The following is a 25,987-nucleotide window of genomic DNA, read 5'->3' on the forward strand; positions in this document are numbered from 1 at the left end:
TGTCAGTATTCACAGATCCTTTTTGCTTCTTTTCAACAATGCCTGCTGTGGGAACTGCTCCATTCTCTCACCAAAATGTAAGACCACGGGGAGATGTGGTCTGAGCTGGGTGCCACCTGTTGGGAGGGGCAGGCAGAGCCGAGGGCCTGGGGCACGCTCTGCAGCTGGATGCACTTTGGCTTTGGCCCCTGGCTTCTAAGACCCAACATCATCCTCTCTTCATCCTCTTGTCTTGGTGTTTCCAAGACGATAGATACCCTCTGCAATTCAATGAGTTCGGGGAGTCAGCTTTCAGGCTTCTGTCAAAATGGGCACATGGGGTAAGTGTGTACATCTTTGGAGGTCTAGCAGCTCCTACTGAAGACATTTAGCCAGAACTCCAGTTTTTAGCCCCATCCGGAATCCTCAACTCCAGAGAAAACTGGGCCTCGCACTTGGAGCCTGTCCGTAGTTCTAGGGCTCATAACTATGTTTCTGGTTGGTCCAATGGAGGAATTTAGGTTCACTTTTCTTCTCAGTCTGATACCATCGATTGTGTTTTAGAACTTGTTGACATCTCCTCTTGCTGTTGTCTCCTCTTTAGTTTACTCAACCTACTGAAGAAAGATCATTCTTCTCTCTGCTAAAGCAGTTACCACTCAACCATTTGTTTTCCAGCTTCTAAACTTTGGGGGGCATCACTGGGTTTTGGTAGTCTCCTGTTCCCTCTGTCCCTGGGGTTGGTGCCTTCTGCATTCCTTCACGTCATTTTCATGGAATTCTGAGAGGGAGTGGAGATAAAGGGTGTGTCTGTCTGTTGTGCATTACTGAAAAGAGGAGGCAGGGGTCCAAGTGAGAAGTGTGGAAACCTTCGGGGATGGGCACAATCACAGTCCACTCCCGCTGGCCAGAACTTGCTGGCCACCGCTGACCAGCCAGGACTAGTTCCTGCGGGAGGAAGGCAGAGGCTGCAAATGTACCGTGGAAGCTGCTGGAGTTTATGCCACCTAGACACGGCTGGCTGTAGGAAGTTGTTTAGTTTATCACAGATGCCAATGTTGGCACCTCCTCCATGCAGCTCCAGGCCAGCCAACTCCAGAGTCCCCACTTGGATTTGCTCCGTATCAAGAGAGATTAGACAGACAACTTCCCCAGATACCTCGGCCCACCTCTAAGATGTTACAATAGCTTCTTTTCTTGAATTGCTCAGAGCCCAGTGGCCAGAGACCCCATGTCCTGCCCATGTTAAGAGGTTTGATATTAAAGCTTGATGGGGCGGAAGCACTCCCTAATCTAGGTTTTCTGGTGGTGACTTTAGATGAACAATGCCCCTTTGATCTGGGGAAGCCCGCCACAGAGGCCTGATGGCTCCCAGTGGCTAGAGCAGGCTGTGGAGCAGGCTGGGAGTCCAGTTTTCCCCAACTGCAGGCAGGAGTGATTTGCATTTCAAAGGCACCAGATAAACTGCAAAGGAGCTCATTGGACAAAGATTACTTCTAATTTCTAATGACTCAAAAAGGCCAAGGGCATCGTTAGCCACCCAGCTGAAGCCTGTCCAAGATTTTCAGAGTGAAATGAGAGATGAAATGCAGCCAAGCACAGGGAAGATGTAAGAGACATGGGGAGGTTGAGCTGAGGGGAAAGAAAGCATGGGGAGGTTGTGGACGAAAAGAAAAAGGGGTTCCATGAAAAGTATCCTTACAAGGCGACCTGATCATTAGTTCCTAACTGGGCAGGTCTGGTGGGTGGTCATGCCCCAGACACACAACTTTTTAGTAAAAGGTTTACCTTTGCTTTAAGCAAGCCTGTCTATTGTTTCTGTGCATCTAGGTTAACACACCTTTGAAATAAACTGTAAACCACCTTCAAGAAAGCACATAATCTGAACTACCCTGTAATCTGATCCCCGCCTTGCTTCCTCCCACCTTCACATAATCTTCCTTACCTTTCCTTCTTAATTTCCAATGAATAAAACTGCAAAGCTGTTATTTTCTAAAGTATTTGAGATCTTATTCCCTGGCATCTGTTGTCAGTTTGGCTCAAATAAACTCTTATAAAAATTCTCCACGTGTGAATGTTTCTTATATCGACAAGCTAAAATCAGAAGGACCAAGTTAATATTTTACCTGCATTTCCATCCATTTCCTTTCATCTCCAATAGAAGGACAGAAAGGGCCTTTCATAATTATTTGGCTGATCCCCTGGTTTGATGAGTGGAGGAACTTAGGTCCCGAAGGTCAGCTACCCTGTTTATGGCCAAAACTGGTGAGGGCAGAGGTAGGATTAGAAGTCAGGTGTCCAGGCTCCTGGTTCTGCGTTTTCCCCTCTACAGCCACCTCCTCAGGATACCACAGGTGTTAGGAGAGTTTGGTCAGTGGTGGTTCGGAACCTAGGATGAGACACACAGGGAGTGGATTATGGGGCACAGGTCTAGAGCTGTAAGACTGAGCTTTCCGTTTCTCTTGCTTTGTGTTGCTTCTGGAAGTTTTGGAAGTTATCGGTGACGATATTAGCAATATGTCAAGAGCCTTAGAACTGTACATCCTTTAATCTAGCAAATGCATTTCTAGAAATTCATTCTCCCAAAATAACTTAGATGTGCACAAAATTTTAGACAAAGGAATGATTACCTCAGTCATGTTGGTTTTTTAAAACAAAAAGTTGGGGAAAATAGCATCTAACGTAGGGGTACAGGTAAGTAAATTTTGATATATTCATAGATATTAAAGTGATATTATAGAATGAATTTAATAAAATAGAAAAAAGTGTTTGATATTATTAGGGGGAAAGTACATTATAGAAGAGAAATAACATGTGCTTTATTTCTGGATAAAGAGTATATATGTGTGAACACAAAAATAACCAGAAATATATATCAAAATTCAATAACAGGCATCTTAAGTAATGGAATTACTGTCTTTTTGTATTTTTTCTATATTTTTCACATTTTCTAGACTGAATATATACTACTTTTAAGTGAAATAAAAAATTGAAAGACTTCTCAAAGTAATAATAAATTACCAAAGAACATAACAGGATAAATTCTGTCTCACTCCATTAGTATAGATGTGTGGTCCTTCTAGGTATCAACTCATAAACACCCCATAATAGTTACTCTTCTTACTTCTGCTGCTAGGTCAGTCATTTTGCACATGCTGGACCCGCACTTATATTTTTAAAAAATCATTGCACTGAATTATTGCATTTTTAAAGATCGCAGAATAACCCTTATCAGACAATAGCTAAAGAAAGTTGTGAAGCTTTGAAGCAGAAACAAACAAATCATTGGGGATGTTGGTTTCAAACAAAAGTTTCAAACAAAAATACATGTAACTGTCCCCATTGAGTGACTTCAAAAAAAGTTTGCAACACCCATCTTGGCAACCTTTGGATGGTTTTATGTTACAGGCTGCAAACCAAATAGCAACAGGAATTTCTTAAGAGGCAGCTCTGGCTCTGAGCTCTGAAGTCACTTGTTGCCAGAACAAAAACCTGGTTGGTGAATTTGTAGGCAAGCATGTCGTCCAAACCAGGACAATTTTGAAAGCCCACAGGCAGAAACCAGGACTGCCTGGGACAAAAAGGGACTTCGAACCTATGAATTTGGCTTCTTTTTAAAGACAGTTGTGTTTGAGAGGCTCTGCAGTGTTAGAGAGTGTTGAAATGTGGGACTTGGACATGTACTTGGAGGCCAGCCACCAGTCTGCCTGATGGGGAAACTGAGGTACAAAGTGGGGGGGTAACTAACCCCACGCCACACTGAATTTGTGCCACAGGCAGCTTCTAACTAATAATCCAAGGCTAAATGTTTTTTGCTGCTAGTTTTCTGTAAAAAAAAAACAAATACCTTTTATCTAAGGCCATGCAGAGGATGCTAAGGGATTCAGAGGAGAGGGTATGACCTGCCAGAAAGAGCTGGCTTTAAATCCCAGCTTTATTTCTGGCTTTAAAAATTGGGGGGCAGTCATGTCACCACTTGGAACTTCAGTTTCTTCATCTTAAAAGTGGAAGAGTAATAACTACTTCACAAGGTTGTATTAAGAACTGAGTAGGTACTCAATAATTGGTATCCATCATTATTGTGGTTGGACATTGGCTTTGGTTTTCAATGGTGGTAAAATATACATAACGTGAAATATGAATTACCATTTTAACCATTTTTCCATGTACGGTTTAGAGGCATTAAGTGTTCACATGTTGCATGATCATCCCCACCACCCAGCTCCAAAACTTTCTCATTATTGCAAACGGAAACTCTATATCCACTAAAGGCTGACTCCCCATTTCCGCCCCCTCCCTGCAGCCCCTGGCAACCAACATTCCACTTCCTGTCGCTACAAGTGCTCTAGGTAGCTCATATAAATGGAATCATGCAATATTTGTTCTTTTGTGACTGGCTTATTTCACTTAGCATGATGTCTCAAGGTTTCTTTCCTTTTAAAGGCTGAATCATAAATCAAAATGTACCACATTTTGTTTATTCATCTGTCCATCGGTGGATATTTGTGTTGCTTTCACTCTTTGCTGTTGTGGGTAAGGCTGCTATAAACATTGGTGCACAGGTATTTGTTTCTCTGCTGGTGGTGTTTTGTGGGTACACCCAGAAATGGAATCGCTGGACCATACGGTTGCGCGTTACTATTAAGGGATGCTTGTATATATAACCTTGGGCAGGTTACTAAAGCTTGTTGAGCCTCATTGGAAATAATAACTCTCTCAGACCCTACCATAAACATGAGTTACTAGACCTATAGTGATGATAAATAATAATGTAGGTTAACAAAAATTGCTTTCTCCAAGGCTGTGAACAGGTTGGAGTGACCAGAAGTATTTGGCTCAGCTAAGCTCCTCTCAAAAAATCCTCCAGTTCCAGAGAGTTCTCTCCCCAGCTCGACGTGCCCCTCACTTCCGTGCAGCAGATTGTACTCCTGGAGAGTTGTCTTCAGTCATTTTTTTTAAACGCTCATTATCCAAGGAACCCCGTGGTGGTTCCTTCTGCAAAAGCCAGGCTCCACTGGCGGAGGAAATAACAAGCTCTAAATTACTTGTAATGAATTAGAGCTTTGATGCACAATGTGCTGACCTCTGTGTAGGCCTTCACAGCTTACAGGAGACTCCCGCCTCTGCTGGTCCTAGTCATCTGCTGTGCACCGGTGGGGCCATCCAAGGAGTCTTCTACACGGAGGAAGCTGGGCTGAGTCTCACAGCAGAAAGTATGGCTTTGGAGGCCCAGCGTCCTGCCTTCAAATTCCTTTCCTGCTACCAACCATGCAACCTGAGCTACGTTATCTCACTTCTCTCTGGGCCTCCGTTTTCTCACCTAAAAAACGGAGATGGTGATTACCTCCTGGGACTGTTGGAAGGATTAAGTAAGATCGAAGGGTCTGGCATGGGGAGGGGACTCCAAGCAGGTGGTCTTGCTTAAGGCATGAATGTGACATTCCTATGAAATCTCAGAAATCGTGTCCTAAAGTGAACCGTTTTTATGAGGGGCTCAGAGCAGCAAAAGTACTTATTTTTCCTGCAAGAATATGAGGAATAGAGGTCTTTTCATTACCGCACACTTTTAATTTTCAAGCTACGTCCCTAAATTAATGACACAATTTTTAATAAGGGAACTTCACTTTACCATCACCCCTGAGTGGCCTTACCCCTTTGTCACCTGTTCTTCATAGCAAGGACATAAGAAGTTCTACAAGATTTTTTTTTAATGGAAATTGTAACCAGTATAATGCCTGCTATGTTCCCTAAGCCACAGTTTAACATATAACCTCCGGAATGAAACCTGGACATGGTTTTCTGCTCGTGGGGCTGTTCCTGCCCCAGGCAGCGGGGGCGCAGCCGCCCTGCCATCTCTTTAGGGTTTCATGGATCCTTCACACTGTTCAGATGCCCCCAGCCCTGTAGACAGACCACTGTTCCCACTGACAGCCCCAAAAATTGAGCTCCAGGCAAGCGAGGTCATCCACCCCAGGAGACCCAGCTGATAGCTGGATAAGATGCTATCCTTCTCTCCACACCAGGTCTGGGGTCCCCTCTGGGGAGAGCTGGGCATGTTCCAGGTGGCTCCTTTTTCCTGCCCTCTGTCCAGGGGGACCAGCTTCAGTTGTCCAGGGGGACTGGCTATCACGTGGTGACAGGCTGAGGGCTGGAGAACCCCTTCGGGGTGGGGGAGCTGGAGACAGAGCGTCAGAAGAGATGCCCTTTTTGTAGAGCCAAGCAGATCCTGAGTTCATTAATAAATAGTAACTGTCATTCCGGATGTTTTGGAGCCAATTGTTTAGCACCCAAGGAGGTGGCCAGCCTGCCCACAGGCCCGGATAGAATTCGGGGGAGAACAAAGCCCTTTATCTGTGGTCAGGCAGCTGAGATTTCTTGGCTTGCCTCCCCCGCCCCAGGGCCACTATCAGGGTGCAGACCACTGGAGGGGCGGAGCTCATAGAGTAGCTGGTCCCCCACCCGGCATATACTTAGTATCATCTCTGGGGGGTGGGGGTGGGGCAGGTGTGTACAATCTTTTGGCCTCTCTGGGCCACACTGGAAGAAGAGGAGTTGTCTTGGGAGACACAAACACTAATGAAAACTGATGAGCAAAAAAAAGGGGTTTTAAATAAACTTACAATTTCGTGTTGGGCTGCATTCATAGCCATCCGGGCGGCGTGCAGCCACGGACTGTGGGCTGGACACCCCTGCAAGCACTTGTTGGATGGAGGACAGGCCAGCTCTCTAAGCCTCAGTGTTCTCATCTGTGAAGTGCGAATAATAACTGCTGTGTGTACTGAGTGAGAGAAATTATCAAAACAGCCTGGCAGTATGGAAAGTGTCCAGCGGTTAGGTAGCTGTCATTGTTTGGCAGTTAGGAGGGGAGAGGAGTGGAGAGCTCCATCTTCAGGGGGGTATCCTAAAGCCCCCGCTTCTGTGAGCCTCTCAGCTTGGGACTCAAAGGAAGCAGCGCACAGGACCGTCTGGGAGAGGGCTCAGGGAGGAACCAGGGATCAGAAGGCTAAGGCAGAGGACAGGCGGCCAGAGCTGGTGTGGTGCGTGCTACCTGGTCTTCTTGTTGCGCACAGTGAGCATGCGCACACTACGAATTTCGTCTTCAAACTCCCTGAAGCTGAGAGGTGAGCACAGCGCTCTGCCTCAGCCTGCGGGTGTCTCCCAGGGCTCCTGTGACCTGCGCGTTTTGATGCTGTAGGTCTGGGCTGGGCCTGGGACTCGGCAGGTCTCACAGCTCCCAGGGTGCTGAGGCTCCCGTCCTGGGTCTGAGTTGAGCACCACACTGTGAGCAGCTGGGCTGCTGAGGTCCTTGGTAATGACCTGGAGCTTCAGGCTCCAGGACCCATGGTTGGTGGAAAGTGATTCTTGGCTGCGTTGGCCCTGTAAGCCCGTGTGTGTGTGTGTGTGTGTGTGCACTCATGCACGTGCTGCTTTCTTATTCTCTGATTCCTTCTCTCTGATTCCATTCCTATATGTCTGAGTGTCTGTCTGTCCCTCTGAGTCCACCTCGGTGTGTCTCTCACCTGTCTCTCCTCCTGACTGCAGGGAGCTCAGGCCTCAAGCGCCTCTGTCTGTGAGTCCTCCTGGCTGAGGATGGAGTTGTCACGTGGCAGGGAGAGGAGCAAAGTGCTAACAACTGGCTGACAGCTGGTCACAGCTGGTGACAGCTTGGGCAGGCCTGGGCGTGGGAAAACACAATTCAGGCAGCAACAGCTGGGAAGGGAACCACACTTAGAAGATGAGCTGATAGACTGCCGCACAGCGTGCCCAGGGCAGAGCCCAACCCCCACTCCCACCAGCCCTGGCCACTGTCCTGAGAAAGGAAGCAGGCACACAGGACAGCCCTGAGTGTCCCCCACTCCAGACATTCCCAGGAACCCCTGGGCAGAGAGGCTGGTCTGACTTGGGCCTCAAGCAGCTGCTCCCACTCCCAGCAAAACGTGGATTTTACTTGGTGGGTTCCTGAAGGGCAGGAAGGAAACACCTGTGTTTGCCCACGAGGGCACCCCCTTGGAAGTTGTGTGTGTGCCCGTTTGAGCTCTGGGGGATGGGTGCAGCGGGGGATGGGTGATTGTGTCAGACAGCTGACATTTCAGTAAAGCTAAGGGTGAAGACTAAATGGGTGAATACAGCAGACAGCATAAAATACAAATGCTGGTTATCATCATCATTGCCACTTTGAACACTAAAATTTTATTCCACTTTGAATAGAAATAATTCTAAAGTGTGCTTCTGTAATCCAGGGACCCTGCACTGATTGTTTCGAGTGTGTCTGTTGCTGCTGGAAAAGGCCAGGCACTGAGGGGTTTGTGCTGCCTGCCCCTACCACGTGCCCCAAGTTCTTGGGGGTCTCACTGTGCTGTCAGACTCCCCTCTTCCTCCAGGCTCTCAGCTGAGACGCCCGTGGCCTCCCCCAGTCCTCCCTCACAACACGCCACTGCTGATGGCTCGGCAAGCAGAGATGCAGGGCTGCCAGACTGGGTGCTTGGTGAGAGCTGCCAGGCGCTCTGTGAGGCCCATGGGCTTTTGAACGAGAAAGGATAGGGCAACTGGTGTGCACCTGGCGGCCATGACTTCGGTTATTCAGAAGCTCCTTGTTTCTTACATACTTTTGGCTGACATTGTGTGTGTGTGTGTATGTGAGAGAGAGAGAGAGAGAGGGAGGGAGGGACAGGGACAGGGAGAGAGAGAGGCCCAGTAACCAGGAACATAATGACACCTGTCCTCTCAACCCAGCCCTGTGCTGGGACCTGAAGGAAGTACTGGCGCCACCGTTTACTGAGTCCTCTGCCCAGTGTGCTAAGGTGGGGGAGGTGAAGCATTCTCTGCCCTCCAGAGGTGTACTGGGAGGATGTCCCAGTTACTATGGCCATACCAAGTATCACCCACAGCTGATGGGTAAAGCAACTATTATGCTCACTGAGTCTGTTGGCGGGGAATTCAGACAGGACAGTGGGGTCAGTTTATCGCTGCTCCGTGATGGCTCCACTGGGAGACTCCAAGTTTGGCGCCTTCTGAGCCTGTGGATGCTGCTGGCTGTGGGTCGGGGCCTCATCTCCCTTCCACAAGGTCATCCGAGTGTTTGGGCTCTCCTGGGGGTTAGTCCGGTCTCCCTCACCACAAGGTGGCCGATTTAAGGGCAAGCATCCCACGAGATCCTAGTGCACATGATCTTGCCTTTCAGGAGCTCGCCTCAGACGTGACCCATCACGTCTGCCACATGCTAGTCAACAAGGCAGTCACGGTGCCCCACCCACACTCAGGGGCAAGTACTGTCTACCTCCTGACAGGGAGGGAAAGATTCTGGAAGCCCGTGTGGGACTGAAAATATGGCTGTGCCATTCTTGGAATATACAATTGGCCACCCAGAGGTAATAGTGATATAGGATGAGAAGCCCTAATATCCACCAAGACTTCGCATCATGGGGCTGTGCTTGGGGCAAAGCACTAATCATAGCGGGAATAACACTGGGAGCCCGTGAAAGCGTTTTTGGCTGCCCACCTGGGTGGATACTTTACATATATCATCTCACTTAATGAGCAAACATTAGCGCTGCCTTTCACAGCTTACAAAGCAGTTTCACACATATTATTAAATCTTCATTACAAATCTCCTGGCCCCAAAGTCTCAGCTTCACCATGAGGAAACTGAGGTTCAGAGCGAGCAAGCTGGGCTCTGCCCCGGTTCCCAAAGCCTGCACACAATGGGGTCTGCCCCGGGCTTGTGAGGATCTGGGCTTCAGCCCCCCAGCCCCACAGCAGGTCTGACGACAGACAGACACGGGTAGGATTTCAGGTCCTTTAGACCAGGGGAAAGGTACTGACAACTTAATATCATTTTGCACTTTGCAGCTGGTGTGAAAACCGACATTCTGCTGTGGGAGGTTTCTTCAGCTTCCTCCCCCAGCACCCTGCTGTCCTCCAAGTGGCTTCTCCTGTGCCTGGGGATAATTGCAGCCCTTCCCAGCCAGTCCTCAAGTTCAAGGCGATGAAGTCCTCCCTCTGGCCTGAAGAGCCAGCCTCGCTTTCTCACAAAGTGTGGGTTCCAAAAGGCGCATATGGGTCTCTGGGCTTGGTGTACACACTGGAGTCAGGGCATCCCCGGGGCTGCTGCTCTGGGGAGGAGAGGGAGGAGCGAGGACAAGTCACTTCACGGGACCTTCGGTTTTATGCTCTGGGAAATGGGATCAATGCCAACTGGACTGTTTTGAAGTAAATTCTAAGCACCATATAATTTTACAGACACTAGGTAACACATATTTTTTAGCTCTAGGAGTGAATGCTTAAAGCTCAAGTGTTTCACCTACGTAGCTCCCCTCCCAGAGGCAACCCAGGTTATCTGACACTTGTACATCCCACCCAGGATATTTTATGCATTTTCCTACCTTTTTATGCAAATGACATTGTATTATAAAGACTATTTTTGAACCTTTCCCCCCGACTAAATAACATATCAGAGATTTTTTTATTTATTCATAGAGAGGCCTTTCATTCTTTTCTAATGACTGTATACTACTTCATTGTAGGCATACATTTTATTTAAGCAGTTGCTTTAAGATAGGTCACTTCCCCTTTCTTGCTATTGAAAGAGACACTGCAGTGTCTAGCATGGCCATATCACGCCTGTGTCATTGTTTCTGCGGTCCCCTGTGCTCCCCTCCACTGTCCCATCCCCTTTCTTCCCACCTCAGAGTCGTCCACCGCCCTGGATTTTGGCTGCGTTGTTCTCTTGCTTTCCTTAGAGCATTGCCACCTACGTCTGCATCCTCACCCATTGCCTTGCTCGGACTTGGCTGATTTGGAACTTCACGTAAACAGGACCTCGCTCTAAGTATCCCTCTGTGATTTACGTCACTTCTTCAATACTAAGTTCTTGAGATTTATCCATGATGCTTCACACCACCGCAATTCACTCATTTTCACTTCTGTGTGCTCTTCTGTGATGCTAATATATCAAAACCGTAACGACCCATTATTGGTGGATTTGGAATGATGTACAGCTTAAGCATCTGTGAAGTGTTCCTCTCGGCCCAGCGGAGAGAGTTATTCGAGGGTAGTCACTGAAGAGTGGGATTGAGTGAGAGTCTGTGCAGACATTGACCACATGAGGCCAAATGATTTTCCAGAGTGATGACGCCCATTCCTACCCCACCATCAGTATCCAAATATTCTGGGTCCTCCCACTTCTCCAACAATTATTGTCAGACTTTTTCATTGTTGCCACTCCCAATGGGTGTGAAATATATTTCATTATGATTTTAAATTACATTTCTCTAATGGGCAATTAAATCGAACATTTTCATATATTTATTGATTATGAAAGATTCTTGTTAGGTCAAGTGCCTCCTCAAGCCTTTTGCGAAATATTCTATGGGGCTTATTTTCTTGGGGACAATAACTCATGCTTGGTTCATTACATGTAATAGAAATGAATCTCCAAATTGATAGGCAACCCCCAAGTCGGAGAAAGTCTTTGCATTTTCTTTATGGTGTTCTTTGAACAGGGGTTTTACATTTTAATGTAGTCAAATTCATTTGTGTTTTTCTTTATAATTTGTGCATTTTGCATTTTGTTCTTTGGCTATCTTGTGACTTGTTCATGAAATCTTTTCTTTCTTGAAATCAAGATACGTTCTCTTGTGCCTCATTTTAAGTGTTTTACAGTTATAGCACTGCTATTTACATTCGAACTCACCTGGAATTGATTCTGTGTGTGGTGTGAGATAGGGGCTCTCATATCAGACTTGTCCTACAGATAACCAATTGCCTTGACACCATTTACCAAAATCCCATTCCCTCCCCCCGCCTGGTTTGCAATGCCCGCTCTCTTATCAACCCAGTTCTGTGGGGGGGGGCGGGGGAGGTCTGGTCCTGGCTCACCAGTCTGCCCTCACTTCTCTGCTATATAGTTAATCTGACTCTCTCTGAACCAATACTACAGATTCCTCCATTAGCACGGCTTTACGGTAACTCCTGATATCTGAAAAGGTCTGCCAAGCCCCTCACATCCTCCAAACTGCCTGGGATATCTCGGCCTGTGCTTTCGTACAGACATTTAAGAATTGAATCCCTAAAGTGAGGGTCGTTTCTACTTCTCAGGACATTGTAAGGGTGTAATCAAAAGACGGGTGCCAAGTATCCACCATAATGTGTAGGTACGTGGTGAGCGAGTGGAGAAGCGAGCTGCTGGAGCCATCCGGGGGCAGGGCACCTTGCTGCCTGGGACTGCTCCCCCTCGTGACAAGGGCAGCACACCAGCGCTCCACTGGGTTGTGGCGTCAGTGTGAGGGAGAGAAGGATGTGAGAACACTTTGCAACCTCAGAGTTGTGTGATGCTTTGCATTCCTCCCATGGGGATTATCAAGTGGTTATTGATGCAATTCCATGGCCCTCGGATGAGAGATAATTCACCACGAAGACCTCACCAAATACTGTGCCAACGGGAAGGTGAACAGTCCTGTTTCCCCAAGAAGCATTTTCTGGTCTCCCCGATACCAGAAGGACCTGTGCGAGTGTGGGTATTATTCTGACCACACACGTGCTGAGCTCACTGGAACGGTGTGCCAGGAGCTGTCCTGGGCACTGGGCTCAGAGGGGAGAAACTCTGGCAGCAGGAAAACTGGACGCTATGGCACAGTTGACTTTGCTCTTGTAGGGGAAGGAACACTTCCTTCTACCCTCTGAGTTCCTATGACTCGGCCAAAGAATTCAATGGACATAGGACAGACTCATGGGAGAAAAGTATACAAATTGGATTTAATATTTGTACCGTTACATGGCAGTCATCCAAAGGAAAACGAAGACCTAAAGAAGCTGTTAGGCGCAAAAGCTTAGACAGTTTTTACACAAAGGACAATAAATTGTGGGGATGTGACAAGACAAAGGGGCTGGGGCTAGGGGCAGTAAATTGTGTGCCTGTGACCAGGAAGTAGATGCTGGACAGTGATGGAAGATACGGGCTTTTTCAGTAGGTTTGTTTGGACAGGTCCTTTTGGGTGTCAGCTCCAGTCTCCAGGGATAAAAATGCTCTTCTCCTCCCGGTACAAGGAGGGCACCTTTCTCACAGGAAACCATAAGACCTGCTGTGAGGAAGAAGGAGGGAGGGCATAGAGCCTTCCCTACCTCTGCTGCTGCTCAAGGGCCACCAGGTCAAAATAATCCTGTGCCAAAGTGGCCCATTCTGGGGTGTCCTGTTTGGGTTTGTTGTGGTGGTTGGTTTGGGTTTTGGTTTGTTTTTTTTTTTAATTTTTAAAGAGTTTATTTGAGCCAAACTGACAACATATGCCAGGGAACAAGATGTCAAAGTCTCCTGGGGTGGCATGCCTGAATTCTTTTACTCCCGAACTTGCAGCTGCCCATAAGTTTCTCCCAAGCCTGAGCAGTGGCCTGTGGTCCCCATCACTCGTCATAAGGCACCTACCCCACACGTGGACTGTCTCCTGCTCTGGGCAGCAGCCTGGCCATTCCTTTGTGGCTGCAAAGCCCACTGAAGATGTCACAGTGCTCCCATTTCCCACAGTATCTCAGCCAGTCCTGGGACAACTCTGGGGGCCATTGGGGGTGGGGGAAGAACACTGGGTTGGGTGTCAGAAGGACATGGACTCAGGACTTGGCTCTAAACCTTCTGGGCTCTGCGGCCAGGAGCATGTGATTTCTACCCCTGTCATTTCCTCACTAGAACATGTGCATAAAACTATTTCCCCTCTGCGAGGATGAGTATCAAGCACCCAGCCCAGGGCCCCGTGGGCACTAGATAGCCCTTTTGGCCACACACACTTTTTGAAGGTAATTTCTCTTTTCCCTCTGGTTCATCTACCACAGCATGCTGCCGGTGTGTGCGTGCATGCATGTGTGTGCATGTGTGTGTGAATGCTTCCAAATGTTTAGAAGAGTTAGAACAACAGAGCAATGAACATCATATACCTGTCCCAAGGCTCAGTCACTGTTCATGTTGCTTCTGGTTGCTCTGAAGACCCTCTCTTTGTCTTTGGTGTTCTGCAGTTTCACAATGGGATATTTTCGTATGAATTTCTTTTTTTGGGGGCGTGGAGAGTTCCAGTTTTTTATTATCATTTGTAAAGCTACTACTATGAACATTACCCACAAGTCTTTTCTGTGGACAGATGTTTTCATTCCTCTGGGATAATTAACTAAGAGGGAAACTGTTGGATAAATTTATGTTTAGTTTTATAAGAAAAAGCCAAACTAGTTTCCAAAGTGTTTGTCCCATTTTACACTGTCAACAGCAATCATGTAATTTTGCTATTCCACATTTTTGCTAATGCTTGATATTATAAATCTTAAAAAATTTTTCCCCATCCTGCTTGATTTGTAGTACCATCTCGTTGTAGTCTTAGTTTACATTTCCGCATAAATAGAGATGTTGAACATCTTTTTATGGCTTGGTGGCCATTTGTGTATCTTTTTTTTGAACTGTCTGTTAAATCTTTAACCTATTTTTAAACTGGATCGTTGTCTTATTATTCAGTTTAAAAGTTCTAGATAAGTGTTTCGTTGGTTATATTTTTTGGCAATATTTCCTCCATGTCCTATTATTAATTTAAAACAACAACAACAACAACCATGCTTTTTAAATCATTCTGTCATTATCACTTTACCCTTCTGTTTGTCTGTTTGTTTTATAGGCCTCCATCTTCTGACACATTGAACTGCGTGTGTTGGTTAATTCTGCCTTCCCTTCTAGAACGTAATTTCATGAATGCCGGGTCTTTGTCTCTTTGTTCAGTGCTGAATCCTCAGCACATACAACACTGGCTGGCACCTAATAAACCCTGAATAACTACTTCTTTAAATGAATAAATAAAGTCCAATCCTGCCTTTCTCAGCAGAATAATAGAAGCTAACCTGAACATTTATTTTTAGTATATGTACATGTACTTTGTCAATAGATTTCCAAAATAAAATATTGAAAACACCTGCTTAGTTAAAAAGGATTTGAAAGAATTACCTGGACAAAAGCAACACTGGATTCTTACAGCGTTAAAGAAGATGCTTCTGAAAAATCATGCCCCTTTAGAAAGAGTTTAAAAGCTATTGTCTTCCATAATTTTTTCTATCCTGTTGAGCTTTTTAAAAGAGCAGTTGAGAGCATTTCCTCGCTGGGAGTTACACGCTGAACAAACACCCGCTATCTGCGCAGGCGCAGTCTGAAAATTGCAGCTCTGGATAATGACATTCATCGAGAGAAGTTTCTGAGAGTCAGGGACAGGCTTCCATAACAAAATGTATTTATAGAGTCCTCTTGTCTTGTCTTAGAATAATTTAGCGTCAAAATAAAATGCTGAGGCATTAATCCTTTGATCTTAATCCTATGGGTTTTTTTTTAACCTATCGGACAAATTGCCAAGTATTCTAATATACGGTCTCTTAAGTTATATATTCAGCGGTGACTATAAATTGTATGGCAGGGGATTATAATCCATTTTCAACTGTTTCACAGGGTAGATTTTGGCTGACCTGAGCATGTTCTCACCAACTCACTAAGACCGGGGCTATTGACCTCCCCAACCAAGAAATCCACCTACCGTCGACAGGTTTCTGTGTTTGACGTCTACAGGTTTGGTGAGCGCGGTAGTTGAGGACTAGGGCCAGCCTCCCAATCGAGTGATGTGCAGATTTTCTAAACTGATGAACGTACCTGTGTGTTTATATACACATATAAAAGTGCCAACTTGTAAATAACATACAGAGAGCCCCCTATGTACTGTGGTGTGATTTATGCTTTTTTGACTTGACAGTGGTGCAAAAATGAGACACAGTCAGTAGAAACTATACTTAGAGTTTTGAATTTTGACCTTTTCCCTGACCAGCAATGTGGGTATGATACTCACCTGTGATGCTGGGCAGCGGCAGCGCCCACAGCTCCCTCACCTCCTGGACGTCATTGGTCAGGTGCAGTTTAACACGTGTCCCTGTATAAAGTATATCATTCGGCCCACACAGCAATGCAAGTTAATGCAAGTCAGCCACACGATCACAAGAATAAACAACCCACAGTACACCGTGCATCCATCGTGTTAGATGAATTCGCCCAACCGTAGGCTAGTGTGAGTGTTCTGGGCACATTAAAGGTAGGCTAGGTTGAGCTATGATGTCCGGCAGGTGAGGTGCATTAAAGGCATTTTGACTTACGATGTTTTCCACTTCCAAGGGGGTTATCAAGACATAACCCCGTCGTAAGTCAGGGAGCATCTGTACATGTATAATTAGGAAATGGTCTGGTGCTAATTAAGTATTGATCCCCAAAAGTAGGGCCTGGGTCAAGTTCCTACCCAGATCCAGAATTGCAGCCAGTGCAAGTTGCTGTCTACATGAATGGCGCCCCCTGGAGTCTATAATGTGAATGGTGCTCAATCAAGTTAATGCAAATTGGCAGCTCTGGGGTTCACAACTAACTCTCTCTTGGGTTTTGTTGTTGTTGTTGTTGTTTATTTTTTTTACCAACAGCTTTCTAGTGTCAGTGCTAATAAGCTCCCTATGGAGTGCTCTTAGACTCTCCATTAGAAAATGCTCGAAGATCAACCTTTAAAGAACAGATGCTTGCTACCCAAACGATGGAGTATAGCAACTTTCCCTCCCATTCCTACCCCAGGTTGGACTTTCCACCATTGCTTCTGTGTAAGCTATTATGGGATTGTCTGTGGTTCGAAGTGGGAAAAGAATCTTCCAGTCCGCATCCTACCCGGAAGGTAGCTCCCCAGTTTTTGGTTACTATTACTTACTGGTTGTTTCCAATATTTTACTATGAAAATAAGACTTCTAGCCACTGGCTATAGTTTGTTAGCTATTCAGTAGGTGATTCATATTTACAAACCAAGTTAATTTATAAACCAGAAATGCTTCTCTTACCATTGTACCCTTGGCACCCAGCTCTATGCTTGGCACAGGTCCAGTTAATATTGTCTTAATGGAATTAAAATTGAAATTTTGTAAGTGAGGTAATTAAGTAGATTGTGGCTTATTTGTGTTGGGTTTCCAATAGAAACAATAGATTTATGCATACCAAATCAAAATGCTGGTTAATTTATCTGTTCTGAGTTGATAAAAAAAATTAAATGAAGACAACCTATGCATTCGCCTTTAATAGAGATCTCCAGGAAATTGGCCAAATTTTTGTCTTCAAGGTTTTTTTGCTGACCAACAAGGCTGTTAGATATTGAGTTCTCTGAATTGTGGAAATCAGCTTCTTTGGAAAAATTTTAGAACAGAAGAGGCAATTAATGTTCTTTGGACAATTGTCATATTATCTTAAATTGTATCAGGGTGACATTTTTATTAATAACTAGTAATATGACATTGTTCTGAATGGCACTTTTCAGTTTAAGACATGTCATTGTATAAAGTGTATCATTTGATGCACACAGCGATCTTGAAACTCTTACTTTCAAGTCTTGAAAGACTTACTTTCATTCCCATTTTGAAGACAAGTAAAACTGAGGCTCAGAAAGACAGAGTGGTTGGACCAGATTTACTCAGTTGACAAGTGTTCTAATTTTAAAGCAATATTCTTGCCTCTACATACCATCATTTGTCTTGATGTCAAAATGAAAATAGAAGGATTTGTATTAACAGCCTATTGATTAGTATTTCAGGTGTTGTACCAAGTGTTTGAGGGCCCAGCATACAAAGTGATTAGTCCTCCCGTGAGGGCTGCATCGTTCCTGGGGGTACTGATGGGAGGAGGCCTGTGGCTGTGCCATGTGCTAAGTGCCTGCTGGAAGTAAGTGCAGCTGCTGTGTGAACAAGGACCGTGTTCAGAACACAGTGTTCAAGACAGACACAGCGTTCAGGAGCTTCTCAAGCACAAGGTCGGGTCATATTCCTCTACTGATCTTCTTAGAGCCATAAACACATAGTAGGTGCTCTGATAATATTTATTGGATGGATTGATGGCTGTACTGCTATATGAAAGAATGAGTGAGGTGACTTCTAGATCCCAATGCAGGCAGAAATTTTCCAGGACATTCTAGGTAGAGGCAGTAGTGAGGTCCCTGTCGGGTTAGAGGTCACCTGTTTTACAGGACAGCCACACTGGTTCAAGAGAGGTCTGTGTTGTCCAAGACACTGGAAGGTGGTTTCTTTGATCGTCATTCTGCGGTCAGTGGAGCCTGCCACGTGGGCTGTGGCCCTGTCCATGTAACTACACAGGGGCTGCGCACTGGGCGGCGAAGTGTCCACTTCCGTGAAAAAAGCACTGGAGGTTGCTCTTCTATCTTTTCCCCCATTGCCTTCAAATTGCACCACCTTTCTGCTCATCTGAAGTGCTGCTCTTTAGAGAACCATCTCTGTTTCTGAGTGCTTCGCGGAGAACGCGGAGTGCCAGACCACATGCTAATTAAGGCTTGTCACCTCCCGTAATGGCACCTTAGTAATACACCAATTAACAGTTACTTTAATTACACCACTTACATGAAATTAATGAAGAGTCTAGCTGATGAGAAGAACCTGTACATTACAGCAACACAGAACATTCATCAAGTTTCTGATGAAATAGTCTTTGAGAAATCTGTTCCTCCCCATTGCCTAGTTAGAAAAATATTTCCAGGGGGTGGGGAAACGGTTTTTGTGAAACGAGCTGGCAGCAGATGGAGAAAGCATACTTGTTCTTGCTGCTGGGAGGGCTGAGCACACAGATTTTAATGTCTGAGAGGCTGGGTTCTGATCCTACATCTGCCCTTTTTACCTGAGCTCTTAGTAAACTAGGAATAGAAGGGAACATCCTCCAACTGACAAAACGCATCTAGGAACACTTAACAGCTCACGTTGCATTTAATGGTGAAAGTCTGGATGCTTTTCTCCTAAAATCAGAAATAAGGAAGACCTCTCTCACCACCTCTAGTCAGCACCCGACACTGTAGTTTATAGAAAGTGCAATGAGGGAATAAAAAGGCATCCAATTGGAAAAGAAGCAGCAAAACTTTATTTGTAGACGACATGATCACCTAGGTAGAAAAGCCAATGAAATCTCCCAAAAAGCGACTTAGAATTAATAAGTGAGTTTTTTAAGGTTGTGGATGCATGATTAATATACAGAAGTCCATTGCATTTCCATATACTTGGGTAATTCTTTTTGCCTGTCTGGGTCTGTTTGCTTATCTGTAATATGGTGAAAATTTATATGCTGTACTTTTACAGAATTGCTCTGACGATTAAGAAAATGTAGGTTCCTAGAATATATGTTGATTTGCTCCCATTTTGAGAGCGCACCAGAGGGAGCCCCCAGTGGCCCTGGCATGGCACCTTACCTCTTAGATAAGCATTAATGAATGAATGGTGCAGAGGAGAAAGTCGCTCTGGAGTGATATCCACGGGAGCCTCTATAGCTGGAAATCAGGTAAATGGAGCAGTTGCTAAATTCCAGCCCTGTCGTCCAAGCTACCCAAACTGGCTCTCTTTCATCCCTACCCTGCCCCCACCCACCCATTCCCATTTCCTCAATTCAAACCTGGACTTTTATAACAACTTCCTAAGCAGTCTTCCTAATCTTGATCTTGCTCCTCTTAACTTCGATCTTTTCACTACAGCCAGGCTGAGCTCTTTAAAATGCAAATCTGATCACCTCATTGTGCTACTTAAACACTCTTGTGGTTCCCTGTTGAATTCAGAGTTAAGCCCAAGCTTCTTAAGTTGGCTTCTGCACAAACATACTCAGCAATGCCTAGACTGATCCATTTAAACTTTTCCCAAAACACCAAGTATTTTCTTGCTTCCCAGCCTTCCTTACTTTGTTCTTGCTTCTCCAAAGGCCTCCAGTTTTCCCCTCCACACTCATCGTCGAGCCCATTGCATCACTGCCAGAGAGTCCACCACGCATCTTTCCAGCCCAGCAACAAGGTGGTCTTCTGTCTGAAGGCTCTCCAGATTGCTCTAGACAGAATGAATTTCTACCTCCCCCATACACCCCTCTGACAACAGAATGTGGCATTTATCACATTCCATCCTAATCTTCTATTTACCTGTCTTTGAACTCTTGAAAGACAGGGCCACAACCCGTGTGGCTCTGTCTGCCATACCCAGCAGAGGACTCTCCGAAGGCTTGCCGTAGATGTCTGGAATCCTTCTCCGTTTCCAACAGTTCCTGTTGCTACACCCAGGCCTGATTCCACTATCTGCTCCTAACGGGCCATGATGGCTAGCATTCCTTCCTCTTCATTCTGTCTCACGGCCTCTGGCCCAGCTGGAATTCAACCCCTTTCAGGAGCCCATTTTAGGGTTTTCTCTACTGGGTTCTTGGTAGCCATGTTTGCTGGGTAATTCAGGAAGGCTTCCTGGTTTTGGTCCTTTCTCCACCTTCTCCTCCTAGCACTGTGTTTCCAGCCTTATCCGATAAGAAGACTTACCCAGTACAGATTCCTGGACACCTCGTTCAGAGAATCTGACTCCCCGGGTCTGTGTTGGAACCAGGATCTTGTCAGTCCGGCTTGGGAAATGCTTCAGTCCTGAGCGGTGGGGGAGTCCTGTACACTATCCTTCCCTTTGCTCTGGGACTTGCCCTGGCTGTGTTTTCCAATCCCCAGGAGACTCAGATTTCTCTCTTTATGACATGAGCAGGGGTGCAGTGGTCTCAGTCTCCCGCTCCCTCTCTATCTGGCTGGCCCTAGAGGGGTCAGATATAGCGAGCAGAGGAGCTGACTCCACCTTGGGAGACAGGAGTCCAAAGGGAAGCCCCTCACATCCCAGATGCCATCTGCAAGGTAAACAGAATTGAGTAGTTAAAGGAAAAACAGAACAAGAGAGGGAGATGTGGAAAATCTAGCCCTGCTTCTTTTCAAGATATAATGCTGGAAGGTGAGGGGCTAGCATAAATGGGAACATAGGGACCAATGACACAGAAGAGCTGGACCCAGCTGGCTCCAGAAAGCCTAAGAATTTAATAAGGGCTTCAAGGAGGCTAACCCAGGGCCAGGATCACTCAGTGGGTTGGGAAGGAACACATCGAAAACTGTGGGGGAAGATTTAGATTCTTATTTCATATTATATGCCACAATTAATTTCAGATGGGCTAACAAATTAAAGGTAAAACATAAAGCCACAAGAAATCTAGAACATATAAGTAACTTTATATTTGGAATGGGGAGAACGACCTAAATGTAGTGACAAAAACCACAAAGAGAAAGTTCAATAGATTTGAACACATAAAATGTGCATAAAAATAACCAATATTAAAAGAGAGGGAGGAAAAAAGGAGGAAGAAACCTGTAACCAGTATAACAAAAGGTTAGTTTCTAATGTATAAATAGATTATATGGATGCATAAGAAAAACAATAAGACCCTGATTTTTATAAAACTTGTAAAATGGACTTCATTCCACAGAGGGCAGACAGCTTAAAAAGCACTTTATAATAGTCAATCCCCTAGAAATCAAATGCCAGGTACGATGGTGTCAGGATTTCCACTAATCAAATCCTCAAAGATTTTAAAAAGTAGTAACACTCATGACTGGTGAGTGTGCTATAAGAAATAGTGTGTTGGTGGAAATGCAACACTATGAGAAGCAATTTGGTAGAAAGTACTGACAGCATGACAAAGAATTGCAAGAAACTTGCTTCAAATTGCACAGAACAGCTCTGGCTGTTATGATTTAACTTTTTATATTCATCATTTCCTTTATTTTGTAAGTTATCTATAATAAACACATGTTAACTTTATCATGAGTAAAAGTTTGTGTCATTGGAAACATTCAAAAAGACATATACATGTTATATATTTTTGACCCAGTAATTTCACTTTAAGAAATCTATTTAAAGGAAATAATCCAAAATAAGATCACAAAATGATGATGGGAAAAAATGTGATCAGCAGAATGTTATTTACAACACTCAAAGATGTCAGAATAGGGCTCATTTGCTGTATCACCCCAGTGAAGCATTATATTTAGGAGCTTACAATAGCAAAGGAGCGTGCTTCGACTGTTTATGTTTGTTGTTGGTTCGCTAGAGTCGCTGTCACAAAGTTCCAGAAACTTGGTGGCTTCGACAGCAGAAATGTATCGTCTCACGGGGGTGGAGGCCAGAAGTCTGCAGTCAAGGTGTGGGCTGGGCTGGCTCCTCCTGAAGGCTGGGCAGAAGAACCTGTCCCATGCCTGTCTCCTAGCTGTAGGGGCTGCTGGCAATTCTTAGTGTCCATTGGTTTGTAGCTACCTAACTTCAGTCTACACATGGTGTGCTCCCTGTATTGTCTGTGCACAAATTTCTCCTTTTTATAAGGACTACAGTTATATTAAATTAGGGACTCACCCAACTCCAGTATGCTCTCATCTACAAAGTCCTTATTCCCAAATAAAGTCAAATTCACAGGTCCTAAGGGTCAGGCCTTGGACCTTGTGAGACTTGGACCTTGGCCTTGGAGTTGGGGTATACAACTCAACCAATAACATACTGGGATATGATGTATTAAAAATTAGGGTATAAAATAATATATGTATGATCATAACCATGTTTTAAAACCATGCATAGAAAAGTAACTGGAAAGCAATACACCAACATGTTAACAGAAGTCACTTGGGGAGCAAAATTATGAGTGATTTTCTTTCTTTCCCCCCATATTTTCCATATTTTCTATGCCAAGACCCATTCATGATCTTCCTTTCAATACCGGCCTTGTCCACCCTCCACCCCCGCACCCACCCATCAGAGGAGGCTTGTGGACATGTGCTGAGCTATAAATCCCAACAACGCTATTTTCTCTCAGCTTCAAATCTACTTCCAGAATCAGCAGCATGGTCCTGGAGGCCCCATTTCTGCATTCAGCTGGCTCCCTATAAGGCTCCACCAATAGCAGGATAAAGGGGAGTCTAGAAGGCTGACGGATTTGCTCCTCAGGGGAGTATCAGTACCCCCTGCTGTCCTTGGTCAACTGGCAGGGACCTTTCCTTCCCACAGCAGCAGCTCAATCCAGTTTCTCCTCTCTCTACCTCTTGCAGACCAGTCTCACCGTGCCCCCTCCTCCAGTCACGCGCCCCAGGACCCCGCCTCCAGCTCAGAGACCCAGCACCAGCCTGTGTCCCACCAGACACCGTGGCTTCAGGTCTGCGGACCCTTCCTCTGAACTTCAACATTCTAGACATCCTGAGCACTTCTCTTTTCAGCTCCCTCCCCCCATCAGTGGGGTGGGCATGGAGGTGTAACTGCTTCTTGCATTGTTACCTGTGGGATACTTCAGGGTTCTGTTTTTATTCCTTCACCCACCTAGCTACCTGGCAAACAATTGTTTATATTAAATTCTCTTTGTTCAGATAATTGGTGTCTATTCTGTGTCTCAATTAGCCCCTGATAGAGGTAGCTTGTCCCAACCCAAATGTCTGCACCCAGCAGCTAGAAATGTTGCCAAAGCTGGAAGCTGAGAGACCACCCCAGCTGGCCTGCTCCACCCCTGTAGCTTCAGGAGTTGGTAGCTAAACATGATTTTCTTTTAAGGAAAATAAGTGCTTTACTCTTATTGCACTGTGACGTCCTCTCTCCCTCTCCTTTCTCTCATGGCTGTTCTACTCATCCAGTCAGAATAAAACACCTTCTCAAAGCTTAGGGACCTCCCCTTAACTTTACAAGGAACATCACTCTCCAAGTTTTCTAGTGCTAGCAGGAAATATTACAAAGAAAAGGGAAGAAATTTTTTTGACATCAGAACATTGGGCCACAAACACACATGCTAGAGCCTGCAACCCTCTACTGGGGCCACGCTGTCCCCAGTGGAGAAGGCCCCTCTGTTTCTCAGGCCCACCATCGCTTCCCTGATGGAGGACCCACAGAAGGCCCTTCCAGGACTTAGCTGGGTCTGGCCTTTCAGGCTCACCCAGGAGCTACTCGCCCACCTGGCGGTGGGAAGGCCCAGAACAGGGCCTGGTCCAGCAGACATGGGTTTGACCAGCAGTAGTCTTCGCAGTAGATGAGTCAGGGCTAGCGGCTGTGCACAACTCTGTCCGGGCTCTTGAGGAGTTTTCAGTCCTCTTGGGGAGGTGGGACTCTCCAAGTGGCCCAGGATGCCAGCAGCTGGGAGGGCAGTCCCCACCCCAGCACAGCCAGGGTGCAGGGGAGAGGGTCCTGGTGAGGCCAGCCCCCTCCAATGTGAGATGGTGCCGAAGCTCCCAGACATGCTGTTTTATTGTAAAGGCCTCAGGATCCAGAGCACTTTCCAGCAGGACGCTTGCTGGATAACTCCCACCCACGCTGCTCTGGACTAGCCCGATGCTCAGTGGAACTGCCCTGTTTCTCCCACCCCGGCTGGCTGGCTGCCAGCCACTGCACCATTTTCTCTCCCACTGCTGAGCCTGGGTGCAAAACTGCTGCAAATGCTTTCTTGCCAAGAGTGCTTATTCTCTGCACTCCATCTCTCCCCCTCATCCATCCTGAGCCTCTGCTTTCCCAGAAGAAAGACTTCTCCGGGGTGAAGTGCAAGTCTGCCTTAGTCATTCCTCTTCACATGGGGCAACATCCTGGTGATTCTTCAAAGCCAGGCTCCTGGATGTCATCCCACGTATTCACTCATTTAATCCTCCCAGCAATCCAGGGAGGGACGCACTGGCGTTACTTGCCTTTGCCAGATGAGACAACACAGCACAGAGAGGCTAAGAAACCATGATTCAGCTGGTCAGTAGCACAGCCCTGATTGTGCCATGCACTAGATAGTTTGTGCAGTAGGCATTGTTATTCCATTTTACAGAAGAGGAGACTGAGTCTCAGAAATACATAGCAATGCCTTGAGAAGAGACAGGTACAGGCAGATATTTAGCATAATACAAAATGCATTTGCATATTGGGGGATGGCACTCTGTACCTGCAAACAGAGAGAGCTGGGAAGAGCTGGTGTGTTAGAAGATTAGCAAGAAGCATGGAGTGAAAGGCAAGGGTCCTGGGCACAAGGAAGGTCGAGAGAAGGCATGAGACCTGGTCTAGAGGTCTTAGGCTCATCCTTGAGCAACAGAGTCCCATGAGCGGGACTGGAGAGAGAACTCCACTTCTGAGCTGAGGCAGGAGGGAGAGGCAGAAGCTGGGTTGGTGAGTGGGTGGGTGGGTGGGCATGGCACAGGCAGGGGATGGCCTTCCCTCAACCCCGGCCTGCTTCCAACCCACACAGGACTCTCCCTGGGAAGAACGGAGGCTGCTTCCTGCAGCTTCCTGCAGTTGCAAAGATCTATTAACTAAATTGGCCATCAACCCGCATGCCTGTTCCACATAATGGCATTTTGTATAAAACGAGTTTTTCACTGCATTAAAACGTGCCATGTTTGAATCAAAACTTATTCCAAGATTGGGTCTAATGAAAGCCTCAAGTGAGAGTTGATCAATGGGGCCCTACATGTTTCCATGGAAACTAGAGCAGGGAGGCAGGTCTGATCTGAAGCCAAGGTGATGTTCTAGGGTGCTCATGGGTGGAACCTCAATGGGTGGGACCCACGAGAGGCAGAGACCTGGAGCCGGACCCAGTGGGAGGGAGGTGGGGGCTGGGGCACATCAGAGCTCCCTCAGCCTGAATGGGAGCTGGCACCTCTAGGCCTGAGTTTGGCACACTTGCTGCAGTAGCCACACCTGTATTTAAGGCTGCGTGCTGCATTTTTGCTGGGCCTTCAATGCCTCCACTCCACGACGCCCCTACACAAACCACACACGCACACTGGTCCTGCTACTTACTGCAGCCCTGGCAGCCCCCGAGCTCACGGACGGGTGGCCAGGCCGCCAGAATGGGGATCAGGCCTTACAATGGGTGCTCCCAGCGCACCTGAGGACATCACTTTTCCTCTCTGGCATGGGTTCCGTGTCTCTAAAAGAATGATTAGAGCAACGCTATTCTATTTAGGGCTAGAGGTTGGCATTCCAGCCCCTCTGCCTTCAGTGTGGGGTAGATGACTTAGCCTCTCTGACAGGCAGTTTCTCCACCTGCAAATCCGGAAGGAGGGTCTTGGGTCCCTCTAGAACAGCAATTTGCAACCTTTTTCATCTCAGGGCACACATAAACTAATTACTAAAATTAGGCAGCACACCAAAAAATATATTT

The sequence above is a fragment of the Desmodus rotundus genome, chromosome 5 (assembly GCF_022682495.2).
Source record: "Desmodus rotundus isolate HL8 chromosome 5, HLdesRot8A.1, whole genome shotgun sequence".
NCBI classification, from domain to species: Eukaryota; Metazoa; Chordata; class Mammalia; order Chiroptera; family Phyllostomidae; genus Desmodus; species Desmodus rotundus.